Source organism: Sus scrofa, chromosome 1, assembly GCF_000003025.6.
Source record: "Sus scrofa isolate TJ Tabasco breed Duroc chromosome 1, Sscrofa11.1, whole genome shotgun sequence".
Taxonomy (NCBI): domain Eukaryota; kingdom Metazoa; phylum Chordata; class Mammalia; order Artiodactyla; family Suidae; genus Sus; species Sus scrofa.
This window is the reverse complement of record NC_010443.5, coordinates 96764164-96777329: the sequence shown is the minus strand read 5'-3', so window position 1 is coordinate 96777329 and position 13166 is coordinate 96764164. Positions and strand designations below refer to the sequence as shown.

General features: G+C 41.2%; 1 pseudogene; it reads left to right on the top strand.

Moving 5' to 3' along the window:
• Positions 12190-13137, top strand: LOC100521539 (annotated as a pseudogene).

Genomic DNA, 13166 nt, shown 5'->3' with positions numbered 1-13166 from the left:
TATAGATCTGATTGGACCCCTAGCCTGGGAACCTCCACGTGCCATGTGTGCAGCCCTAAAAAGACAATAAATAAATAAATAAATAAGACAATTTTTGTTTAAAAAATGTTAGTTTTGCCATCGTTTTAAAATGTTTTTGGAGTTCCTGTCGTGGCACAGTGGAAACGAATCTGACTAGGAACCATGAAGTTGCAGATTCAATCCCTGGCCTCGCTCAGTGGGTTAAGGATCTGGTGTTGTTGTGAGCTGTGGTGTAGGTTGCAGAAACAGCTCAGATCTGACATTGCTGTGGATGTGGTCCAATGGCTACAGCTCCAATTCGACCCCTAGTCTGGTAACCTCCATATGCTGCAGGTAGGACCCTAAAAGGCAAAAAATAAAAATAAAATGTTTTTAATTTTATTGAAGTATAGTTGACTTAAGAATGTTGTGCTAGTTTCAGGTATACAGCAAAATGATTCAATTTTACATATACCTATGTCCATTTTTTTCAGATTCTTTTCCCATATAGGTTATTACAGAATATTGAGTAGAGTTCCCTGTGCTGTACAATAGCTCCTTGTTGGTTATTTTAGATATAGTAGCATATGTGTGTGTGTGTGTGTGTTGTGTGTGTGGTGTGTGTGTGTGTGTGTGTGTATTTTTAATCCCAAACTCCTAATTTATCCCTCCCCTCCACATTTCCCTTTGGTAACCATGAGATTGTTTTTGAAATTTGTGAGTTTGTTTCTGTTCTGTGAATAAGGTCATTCATACCATTTAAAAAATAGATTCCATATATAAGAAATATCATATGATATTTGTCCTTCTCTGTGTGATTTACTTCACTTAGTATGATAATCTCTAGGTCAATCCATGTTGCTGCAAATGGTAATATTCGTGTGTGTGTGTGTGTGTGTGTGTGTGTGTGTGTGTACCACATTTTCTTTATCCATTCATCTACCGATGGAGATTCAGTTTGCTTCTATGTATATTGGAGTACATGTATCTTTTCAAAGTACAGTTTTCTCTGGATATATGCCCAGGAGTGGGATTGCTGTATCGTGTGGTAGTTCTGATTTTATTTTTTTTTAAGGAACCTCCAATCATCACTGCAATAGCTCAGTTGGGAAAGAGACTGAAGATCTAAGGAAACTCCATACTGTTCTTCATAGTGGTTGTACCAACAGTGTAGAAAGGTTGCCTTTTTCCCACACTCTTTCCAGCATGTATTGTTTGTAGACTTTTTGATGATGGCCATTCTGACCGGTGTGAGGTGACACCTCATTGTAGTTTGATAAAATTTATTTATCTTGTTTTCACCATTGACATACAGTTTGGCTATAGAATAGTAGGCCCCAAACTGTTTTATTTTAAAACCTAAAAGAAGCATATGGTTGTCATCTACATTTAGTGCTAATCATTTATTTTTTTACAGATAATATTATCTCTCCCTTGAATCTTTTAGAATCTTCCTTCTAATAGGATTTGAAATTTAAGATTTATGGTTTTAAGAACCTTGGAAATTTCATGATGATGGGTCCAGGTAATGGATTTTTTTAAAATTTCTATTTATTTATTTATTTTTTAGGGCCACACCTGCAGCATATGGAAGTTTCCAGCCTAGGGGTCGAACTGGAGCTGCAGCTGTCAGCCTACACCAGAGCCACAGCAACAGGAGATTCAAGCTATGTCTGCAATCCACACAGCAGCTCACAGCAATGCTGGATCCTTAACCCACTGAGCGAGGCCAGGGATCTAACCTGCCTCCTCATGGATACTAGTCAGTTTCTTTGCCACTGAGCCACAACAGGAACTCCCAGATTTTTTCTTAAGCATTTAAACTACTCAGTATCCAGCAAGTCTTCTCAGTTGGAACACATACAATTTTCCATCTCTGAAAATTTCAGTTTTCACTATTATTTCCTAGCCTGTATTTCTGTCCTTATGAAACTCTCACTTGTCCTGTGTTTTCTATCTTTCTGTCTCATATTTTCTGTCTCTGTTTTTTTCTATATTCTTGGTATTCCTTCAACGTGATCTTCCAATGAACCTTTTTGGAAGGCTGTCATGTTTTAACTTTCATTCTTTCTCTCTGATTGTTCCTTTTGCATATAAATTTCTGGAGGAGGGGGAACTATGTTTAAATGCCTTTCAAGTATTATCACTAAGTGGCCTTTTTCCCCCTGAATTATCTCCATCCTATTCTAAAGTCAGTTTTACTGATTTTTCATCTTCATCTTTCATTTACATGCTGCTGGTTTTCTTCATGTGTCCTGATTGCCTGTTTATATTAGTAGCAATGGACTTGAGTGACTGTATAACGGTGTGGGGAGAAATATCTAACTGGAAGCCCTATGTACTTGGAAAACTATGTAATCAGCAGCTTAGCTGTACACCAAACTAAAAGGGAATCAGCCATCAAATTAACAGCTTCCTCAAGTCAGAATAAGAACGGCCCTTCCCTAGAGCAGTAATACCCACAATAGAAGCCTTAGCTTTCCTTGGATAGTTTAATTTCCTAGGAAGAAAGTCCTTTCAGTCCTGCCCAGGGGCAAATGCAGACTGTTCACTATCTTGTCCAAGTATTTTGGGAGTCAGGTCTGGGAAAGTTGACTATTCCATAATCAATCAATCCACCTGCTTTGGCCCTGATATTCCTTCTGGATCTGTTGAACCTCTGAATCAGGAGCTTTTGTGAAATTCTTCAGGACAATGACTTTCACTTCCATGCAACCCCTTCATGGTTCATCCTGTGCTACAGCTTTATCTGCTGAGTGTCATTCATTGATATGTTTCCTTCCATCTTTTTGTCTTCCAGAGACATCTGAAATTTCTTATATTCCTCTATATCTTTACTAGCAGAAATGTATTTCACCTTTGTATTCCTTTATAATTTTTTTGCTTTTTTTTTTTTTTTTAGGGCTACAGATGTCACAGCAGGAACTCCCTATTTCTTTTAATTTTTTTTTTTTTGTCTTTTTAGGGCCACACCTGAGGCATATGGAGGTTTCCAGTCTAGGGGTCCAAACGGAGCTGTAGCTGCTGACCTAAGCTACAGCCACAGCAACATGGGATCTGAGCTGCATCTGCAAACTATACCACAGCTCCCAGCAACGGGGGATCCTTAACTGAGCGATTGAGGCCAGGGATCAAACATGAGTCCTCATGGATGCTAGTAGGGTTCATTAGCCACTGAGCCACCAGGAACTCCTATTCCTTTATAATTTAATGGAGTCTTAGAAAATAGTGAAGAGAAATACTTGTGCTTGATATGCCTTCTTGAACTAGAAGAAAGCATATATATTTAGAAGCTCCCAGATGATTCTGCTGATCTGCCAATTTGGGGAAACACTGTTCCAAACTACTTTTTGTTCTCATTTTCCCTTTTTTTAAGCACTGAGCATTTACTGCTTTGTAACTCCTTGTATTCTGTGGCTCATTTTTCCCATTAGTTGATCATTCTTATCCAAGCAGGATGTCTGATTATTATTTGTGCTTAGCCTCCTGCATCTTACCCAACTCCTTGCACAATGCAAGGCACATCTTAGAAGTTCAGTAAATTTGAAGTTCCCATCCTGACGCAGTGGTTAACGAATCTGAGTAGGAATCATGAGGTTGCGGGTTTGATCCCTGGCCTTGCTCAGTGAGTTAAGGATCCAGCGTTGCTGTGAGCTGTAGTGTAGGTTGCAGATGCAGCTGGGATCCAGCATTGCTGTGGCTGTGGTGTAGGCCGACAGCTACAGCTCCGATTAGACCTCTAGCCTGGGAACCTCCATATGCTGCGGGTACAGCCCTAGAAAAGACAAAAAGACAAAAAAAAAAAAAAAAAGAGGTTCAACAAATTCTCCTTGAGCAAAAGAAGGAACAAATAAATGAATGAGTGAAGGAATGATAGGCATTTGAGCAAGTAGTTTTTCTAGGTTTTTTTCCTGCTTTAATTTACTCAGATTTTTTTTTTGGTTTTTTTTAAAATAGAACTAGTCAAAAAAACAAAATAAAATAGAACTAGTCAACTATATGTAGTATTTCAGGAATAATTCCCTTTAAAAATAGACACAGTGACTTATTTTTATTTTTTGAAGAAACTTTCCATTTCGAAGAGCCCTATTTCCAGAAACACTTCATAATGCACAAGCTTTCAGCTTGCAAACAGATTCATTTCAGTTTCAGACCAAGAAGAGCTTGTATGAATCCATAAACATGAATGAGGCTGATCTTGTGGGATTTTCCTATTTTAGTCCAATGCTTACCTCAAATAAAATCCATTTGGGTTGAATTATGCTGCCATAAACCCATTTAAACTCAAGGTGGCCATTGTAAATAACAGGATTAAAAAGCAAATGTACCTCAGTCATCATTGATTCATATCTCAGACACAGACAATGAAATAAATATGTCCATTAAAATATATTAGGATAAAAATGTAAAAAACCAATAATCCACTTTTATCCTTGATGGTGAGTCTAAATATTTAATAAATGACCTGCCTAATCCTTATCTTAGTGAACAATTTTTTAATGAATGCAGAAATAGATATGCTGAAATTTAAAAATAGGAATGGGAGTTTCCATTATGGTGCAGTGCGTAAGGGGTCTGGCATTGTCTCTCCAGTGGCTTGGGTCACTGCTGAGGCATGGGGTTGATCCCTAGCCTAGGGAAGTGGGTTAAGGATCAGTACAACTTGGATTTGATCCCTAGCCCAGGAACTTCCATATCCCGTGAGTGTGGGGGAAAAAAAAAAAAAGGAATGGAAAGAGAGCAGCCAACATGTTTTTGTTTTGTTTTTTTGGTCTTTTTGTCTTTTTCTAGGGCCGCACCTGCAGCATATGGAGGTTCCCAGGCTAGGGGTCAAATCGGAGCTGTAGCCACCAGCCTACACCTCAGCCACAGCAACATGGCATCTGAGCCATGTCTGTGACCTACACCACAGCTCAAGGCAATGCTGGATCCCCAACCCACTGAGCAAGGCCAGGGTTCGAAACTGCAACTTCATGGTTCCTAGTCAGATTTGTTAACCACTGAGCCACAACGGGAGCTCCCAGCCAACATGTTTATTGAGGAATTATTCTGAGATCCGACCTTTGACATTTTTTTCTTTACCGCATACCTGATAGTTTTCATTGAGTTAATAAAAGATTTTAAGTCTGTTTAGACAATGACCCTTTCTTCAATCAGCAAGAGTTTTCCTTGTTCACAGATGATTCAGGTACTATGCGTAGCATTTATGTCATCCAGAACAATGAGGATGCAATTAGCAAAATCCAGAATGTGGAAAGTTCTGCAGGAAAAATGATCCCATTCTCTCGATGAATAAGATGCTTTTCTTACTTGGCTTTTTTTTCTTTTCTTTTCTTTTTTTTTCTTTTTGGTGGGCCACACTTGCAGCATATGAAAGCTCCCAGGCCAGGGGTCAAATCAGTGCTGCAGCTGCCGGCTACACCACAGCCACAGGAATGCAGCATCTGAGCCACATCTGTGACCTATACCACAACTCGCAGCAATGCAGGATCCTTAAACCACTGATGGAGGTCAGGTTTGAACCCATATCCTCATGGATACTAGACAAGTTCTTAACATACTGAGCCATGATGGGAACTCCTTTCCTTGCTTTAGAAGTTCTTGGGCTTCTCTGGGGAGAATAAACTATAGAGAGACAAAGGTGGAAACAGAGAGACCTGCTAGGAGATATGGCACTACTCTATATAAGAAATGATAGTGAACTTGATTGGGTTTAGTAGTAGAGAAGGTGAGATGAAGTCAGATTGTGATATTCCGCATGTATGTTGGAGTTCAAGTCTAAAGAATTTGCTGATGCATTGTATATTAAGTGTGAGAGAAAGAGCTAGAAGAATGGAGTTGCCATTAACTGAAATGGGATGCAGGAGAAGTAAGTTTCAGAGAGAAATTGGGAGTTCAGTTTGGAGTAAGATAAGTTTGAGGTATTTATTAGACACCTAAATGGTTGTCAGCTGGAAATATCAGCCAAGAGTTCATGGGTGAGTTCTGGGTAGGAGATATGAATTTAGGCATCTTCAGAATATATAAAGCAAATGAGAATAAACTAGATCACCAAGGGAATAGGTAGAGTAGAGATCCTTCAAAAATACTCTAGAATGAATAACCCCCAAATTTAGCAATCATTTATTCTCATGGATCTGTGGTTGGATGAGGGTGGGCTGATCTAGGCTGGAATTGACTGGGGTAATTTGATTCTGCTCCAAACGGGCTCTCATCCTCCTAGAACTAGTGGACAAGATCAAACATGGGGTTTTTTTGTTTGTTCATTTATTTGTTTCATGGCAATGTCAGAAGCACAAGAGAGAAAGCAGAAATAAATAAGGCCTTTTGAGGTTTAGGCTTAGAGCTGGCACAGCATGAGTTTTTTTTCTCATTCTATTTGCTAAAGCAGGTCACATAGCTGAACCCAGGGTCAAGGACCAGCAAAATGGGAAAGGAAAGGCATCGATACAAGGAAGGGTCAAAGTTTGAGTTCATTCATGCAGTTTCTCCTAAATCCAAGGACTGAGTCCATTCTGGGTCACTTTAACTTCAAAAGTTTGAATTCTATATCCATCCTGCTCCCCACATCTAATCAGGAGCCAAACATATTACCCAAGACATAATCTTAACCATTGCTCCCCCTTGCCTAAAGGAACATTATTGAAGGCACACACTCTTTGATTCTTGTCAAAGGAATAAGAACACAGACTCCATATTACTAGTTACAAAGAAAGTCTGTAGCAGGATGGTCTAAGACGCCAAAGTGTGCCATATAACAGTCTTAAAAGAAAAAAAGCAAAACAAAACTTGAAGAAGAAAATGCTAAGGAGACATATGTATCTAAAGTTTCATCTTCAACAGTACTGTCCAATAGGATATCTAAAATGAATGCATGAAAACATGTGGTACAGACATTAGAAGTGCAGCACCAAGCAGCAAGTCCTAATTTTTTTTTTTTCTTTTTATGGTTGCATCTGCAGCATGTGGAGTTTCCCAGGCTAGGGGTAGAATCAGATCTGGTAGAATGCCAGATCTGAGCCTCGTTTGTGACCTACACCACAGCTCACAGCAACACCGGATCCTTACCTCACTGTGCAAGGTCAGGGATCAAACCACATCCTCGTGGATACCAGTCGGGTTCATTACCGCTGAACCACCACGGGAACACCTGGGGACAGAGTTTTGGTTTTTTTTTTAACTGAGACAACTATTTCATGACTATATTTTATTTAATTAATGTATTTATTTATTTATTTATTGTCTTTTGTCCTTTTAGGGCCGCACCTGCAGCATATGGAGGTTCCCAGGCTAGGGGTCTAATCAGAGCTGTTCCTGCCAGCCTATGCCAGAGCCACAGCAACGCCAGATCCGAGCTGTGTCTGAGACCTACACCACAGCTCATAGCAATACCAGATCCTTAACCCACTGAGTGAGGGCAGGGATTGAACCCACAACCTCATGGTTCCTAGTCTGATTCGTTTCCACTGCACCACAACGGGAAATCCAATGACTATATTTTAAAATTCCATGGAGTTCCTGTCGTGGTGCAGTGGTTAACGAATCCGACTAGGAACCATGAAGTTGCAGGTTTGATCCCTGGCCTTGCTCAGTGGGGTAAGGATCCAGTGTTGCCGTGAGCACCGCAGACACAGCTTGGATCCCGCGTTGCTGTGGCTCTGGCGTGGGCTGGTGGCTACAGCTCCGATTAGACCCCTAGCCTAGGAACCTCCACATGCCGCAGGAGCAGCCCTGGAAAAGGCAAAAAGACAAAAACTAAAATAAAATAAAATTCCAGAATTTGAGTTCTCTTGCGAGTAAGGCGAACAGAGGAACAATTCTATTTAAGGATATAATCTGCTGTTACCAGCTTAGGCCATAAGCCTAGATTTTTGAAAAGTAATGAATCAGATAACATAGTACTAGTACTTGTAAACTCTCACATTTTAAGCTGCTTTTTCTAGACCTAAAGATTTGGAGGCTGAAGGAGCCTTAGAGATCATAATCAGCTAATTTTATAGATGATGTAACAGAGGCCCAGAGAGGTTAACCCGATTCTTCTGACAATAAAAAATCGGGTCATGTGAGTTGTAAGCCAGTGGCGGGTGACAGAAAGGAGTGACTATGCGATGCTTTTCCCCTACCTCCATTCCCTCTGTCCCCAAGATCTCCATCATCCCTCTTGACCCCCTCTTCTGTAGGCATAAATCTAGTAAAAATTGATTCACTGCTCTACTGAAGTTTCCAGACAAGGCCCCCAGGTGCCCCCTCCCCAACCCAGTCCAGCATAGAAATCCTGGAATGGTCACTGTCCGCTTACAAGAATGACCTTCCTTCTCTATCATCAGTTCTGTGGGCCCTGAAAAACTGGAGGATTTGTTGGCGTCCTGTTTGTTTTATTCCCTTTGCTTTATCTTCCTGTGTTTCTCTCTGCCTGATTTGCACTTAGGGCCGATTTTGGAAATAGTATTTATGGATATCTGTAGGAAACAATACAAATACATCTCTTCTTCCCTGTAGGCACTAACTAGCTATCCTATTTAAGCTTAATTTCTTCTTAGGAGTTTGATTTTTTTTTTTTTTTTTTTTTTTTTTTTTTTTTGCTAATATCTCTTCCAGCAGCAGCAACACATAGGCTTCCAAAGTCCTTTCTGGGTCTAATGTGCTCTTTTCCCTGTTTTTGTTTTTTTTTTTAGGCGAACCTGAGAAGTTCGGCATATGATTACTTTTCATAACTGCTCTCAAAAAAACTACAATTTCAAATATCATAAGATATCATTTATAGGTGGAGTCTAAAAAAATGATACAAAAGAACTGATTTCTAATACAGATACAGGAGTTCCCGTTGTGGCTCGGTGGTTAAGGAATCTGACTAGCATCCATGAGGATGAAGGTTTTGATCCCTGGCCTTGCTCAGTAGGTTAAGGATCCAGCGTTGCTGTGAGCTGTGGTGTAGGCCGGTGGCTTCAGCTCCAATTTGACCCCTAGCCTGGGAACCTCCATATGCTGTGGGCGCCTCCCTAAAAGGTAAAAAAAAATAAAACGGGTATAGGAGTTGCCTTTGTGGCTCAGTTCCCATTGCGACTCAATGGGTTAAGAACTCAATTAGTATCCATGAGGATTTGGGTTCGATCCCTGGCCTTACTCAGTGGATTAAGGATCAGGCATTCCTGCAAACTGCGGCACAGCTTGCAAATGTGGCTCGGATCCCACGTTGCCATGGCTGTGCAGCAGCTGCAGCTCCAATTCAACCTAGAGCCTGAGAACTTCCATATGCCACAGGAGCAGCCTAAAAAGAAAAAAAAAAAAAAAAAAAAGAAACAAAACAGAAAAAAGAAACAAACTCACAGATTTCAAAATCAAACTTACAGTTAACAAAGGGGAAACTGAGGAGGGGTGGGACAAAACAGAAGGATGGGATTAACACATACACACTACTGTATATACAACAGATAACTAACAACCTACTGTATAGCACAGGGAGGTCTACTCAATGTTCTGTAAGAACCTATATGAGAAAAAAGAATGGATATATGTATATGAATAACTGATTCATTTCTCTGTACACCTGAAACTAATATGACATTGTAAATCAACTATACTCCAATAAAATTTTTTAAAATATCTGAAATTTGGAATTTCCCCTTGTATCACGGCGGAAATGAGTCTGACTAGTATCCATGAGGATGTGGGTTCGATCCCTTGCCCTCGCTTAGTGGGTCAGCAATCCAGCATTGCCGTGAGCCATGGTGTAGGTCACAGACACAGCTCAGATCTAGCATTGCTGTGGCTGTCGCTGTGGCCAGCAGCTGTAGCTCCAATTCGACCCCCTAGCCTGGGAACGTCCACATACTGCAGGTGCAGCCCTAAAAAGCAAATAAAATAAAATAAAAAATAAAATCTGAAATTTAACATGATTGGACTCAGTCTCCTACTGCTGCTGTCAAATAGAAACAAAGCTGGACATCAGTTAGTACGGTAAAGACAGATTTTAATCAGTAATATGCTATTGCAACTTTGACCTGTACAGAGGCGCCTGGGCATTTTAAAGGGAGAATGAGGGAATAGAAAGGGAGCTGAGCAGGGGCTCAGTAGAATCAGGGAAATAAAAAATCATAAAGGGGTGGTCAGTGATTAAGCCAGCTGTGTCTGTTGGCTGGCAATGATCTAAATTAATATTCTTCCCTCCCACAGAGACTGGAGCCCCAGCCTTTCCGAAGACTACATTTTAAAGGAATGGATTTCAAGTTCTTGAGAAAGACACTACCAAACTGTAGGAGATATTCAAAGGGACAGAGGAAGGATTCACAACTGTAAATCCATTTTAGTAAATGCTGGAGTTCCCATTATGGCTCAGCAGAAACAAACCTGACTAGTATGCATGAGGATGTGGGTTCGATTCCTGACCTTGCTCAGTGGGTTAAGGATCTGGCATTGCTGTGAGCTGTGGTGTAGGTCATAGAAGTGGCTCGGGGAGTTCCCGTCGTGGCACAGTGGTTAACGAATCCGACTAGGAACCATGAGGTTGCGGGTTCGGTCCCTGCCCTTGCTCAGTGGGTTAACGATCCGGCGTTGCCGTGAGCTGTGGTGTAGGTTGCAGACGCGGCTCGGATCCCGCGTTGCTGTGGCTCTGGCGTAGGCCGGTGGCTATAGCTCCGATTGGACCCCTAGCCTGGGAACCTCCATATGCTGCGGGAGCGGCCCAAGAAATAACAAAAAAAAAAGACAAAAAAAAAAAAAGAAGTGGCTCGAATCTGGTGTTGCTGTGGCTGTGGCATAGGCTGGCAGCTGCAAATCCAATTCGATCCCTAGCCTGGGAACTTCCATATGCTGCAGGTGCGGCCATAAAAAGGCCCCCCAAAAAAACCCCAAAATGCTCTAAAGCATTTAAGGTGTTCAGGGGCCTATTTTCAGGGATTAGCTAGAATAAATAGTACATCATTCTTTTGGGAGCCTTAACTTTGCCAGGCAGGCACTTTAAGAAGGGCTACGGTCATCCTAGGTATGACTTGAGCTGTTAGAAATTATATTAGTGTTTAAGTCTTTCAATATGGGGATAAAGGAGTAGATGAAATAATTTGTATTGAGAATCTTCAGTTTTTTAGGCCAAAGTTGAGGTCTAGTGGAGAAGACAGCTCAGAGGACCTTCTAGAGTTTGATCAAGGAGAATGTTGCAGAGTTCCCACTGTGGCACAGCAGGCAAAGAATCTGTCTGTAGCTGGGAAGCTGCAGGTTTGACCTCCAGCCCTGCGTTGCTGTGGCTTGGCTTCAATCCCTGGACTGGGAACTTTACATAAAAAAAAAATAGGAGAATGTTTCTCACTGAGTAATTTTAAGGCATGTTATTTTAGTTTAATTTTTTAAAACATTTATTTATCAAAGATTTATTTTCTTGGAGTTCTTGTTGTGGCTCAGTGGTAATGAACCTGACTAGTACCCATGAGGATATGGGTTCAATCCCTGGCACTACTCACTGGGTTAAGGATCTGGTGTTGCCTTGAGCTATGGTATAGATCACAAATGAGGCTAGGATCCAGCGTTGCTATGGCTGTGGTATAGGCTGGCAGATAGAGTTCCAATTCATTCCCTAGCCTGGAAACTTCCATATGCCTCAGGTGCAGCCCTAAAAAGACCAAAAAAAAAAAAAAAAAAAAAGGTTTATTTTCTTCATCTATAAAATAGGAATTACATATTAATAGCTCAGACAGCTCTTGGGAGCATCTTGTACAGCACTGTACAAAAGAAGTATTGGGAGTTCCCATCGTGGCGCAGTGGTTAACGAATCCGACTAGGAACCATGAGGTTGCGGGTTCGGTCCCTGCCCTTGCTCAGTGGGTTAGCGATCCGGCGTTGCCGTGAGCTGTGGTGTAGATCGCAGACGCGGCTCGGATCCCACGTTGCTGCGGCTCTGGTATAGGCCAGCAGCTACAGCTCCGATTCGACCCCTAGCCTGGGAACCTCCATATGCCGCAGGAGCGGCCAAAGAAATAGCAAAAAGACAAAAAAAAAAAAAAAAAAAAAAAAAAAAAAAAAAGAAGTATTGGACAAGATTCACATGTTGCGATCAAGGTCTTCATAGCCACATTAAAATTTTAAAAAGTAGAAATAAACCGTAAAAATGATTGTTAGTGCCTCCCCCTACTCCACCCCACCCTGAGACTGGTGCTAGGCCTAGCCTGCTGCTCTGCAGCATGCTTTGGATTCAGAGCTCTGTTCTGCAGGATGGGCTTTGTAAAAGTTGTCAAGAATAAGGGCTTCATCAAGAGGTATCAAGTGAAATCTAGAAGAAGACAAGAGGGTAAAACTGACTACTATGCTGGGAAATGATTGGTCATCCAAGATAAAAAATAAGTACAACACACCCGAATACGGGAGTTAGTTTGTGTAACCAACAGAGATATCATTTGTCAGATTGCTTATGCTTGTATAGGAGATATGATAGTTTGTGCAGCTCATACTCACCAACTCCCAAACTATGGTGCGAGGATTGGCCTGACAAATCATGCTGCAGCATATTGTACTGACTTGCTGCTGGCCCGCAAGCTTCTTAATAGATTTAGTATGGACCACATATGTGAAGGCCAGGTTGAGGTGACTGGAGATGAATACAATATGGAAAACATTGATAGTCAACCTGGTAACTTCACCTGTTATTTGGATGCAGGGCTTGCCAGGACTACTACTGGAAACAAAGTTTTTGGGGCCCTGAATTGAGCTGTAGATGGAGGCTTGTCTATCCTTCACAGTACCAAATGATAACCTTGTTATGATTCAGAAAGCAAAGAATTCAAGGCTGAGATACACCGAAAGCACATCATGGGGCAGAACGTTGTAGATTACATGCTTTACCTGACTGAAGAAGATGAGGTTGCTTAGGAGAAACTGTTCTCTCAATACATAAAGAATAAAAGTAACTCCAGACATGGAAAAATGTTTACGAAAGCTCATGCGGCAATACGAGAGAATCCAGCGTATAAGGAGCAGCCTAAGAAAGAAAGAAGTGAAAAAGAAGAGGTAGAATTGTTTGTTCCCAAAGGTCGCCTGCCCGGAAAAAAAGATCGAGTAGCTCAGAGGGCAATCTTCTTTACAGCTCACGAACGGGCTGCTGAGAGTTCAACCAAACTTCAATTTTCCGTGAAGATTTTACAAAGACAATAAGTATATCAACTTATTGAGTGTATTATTTT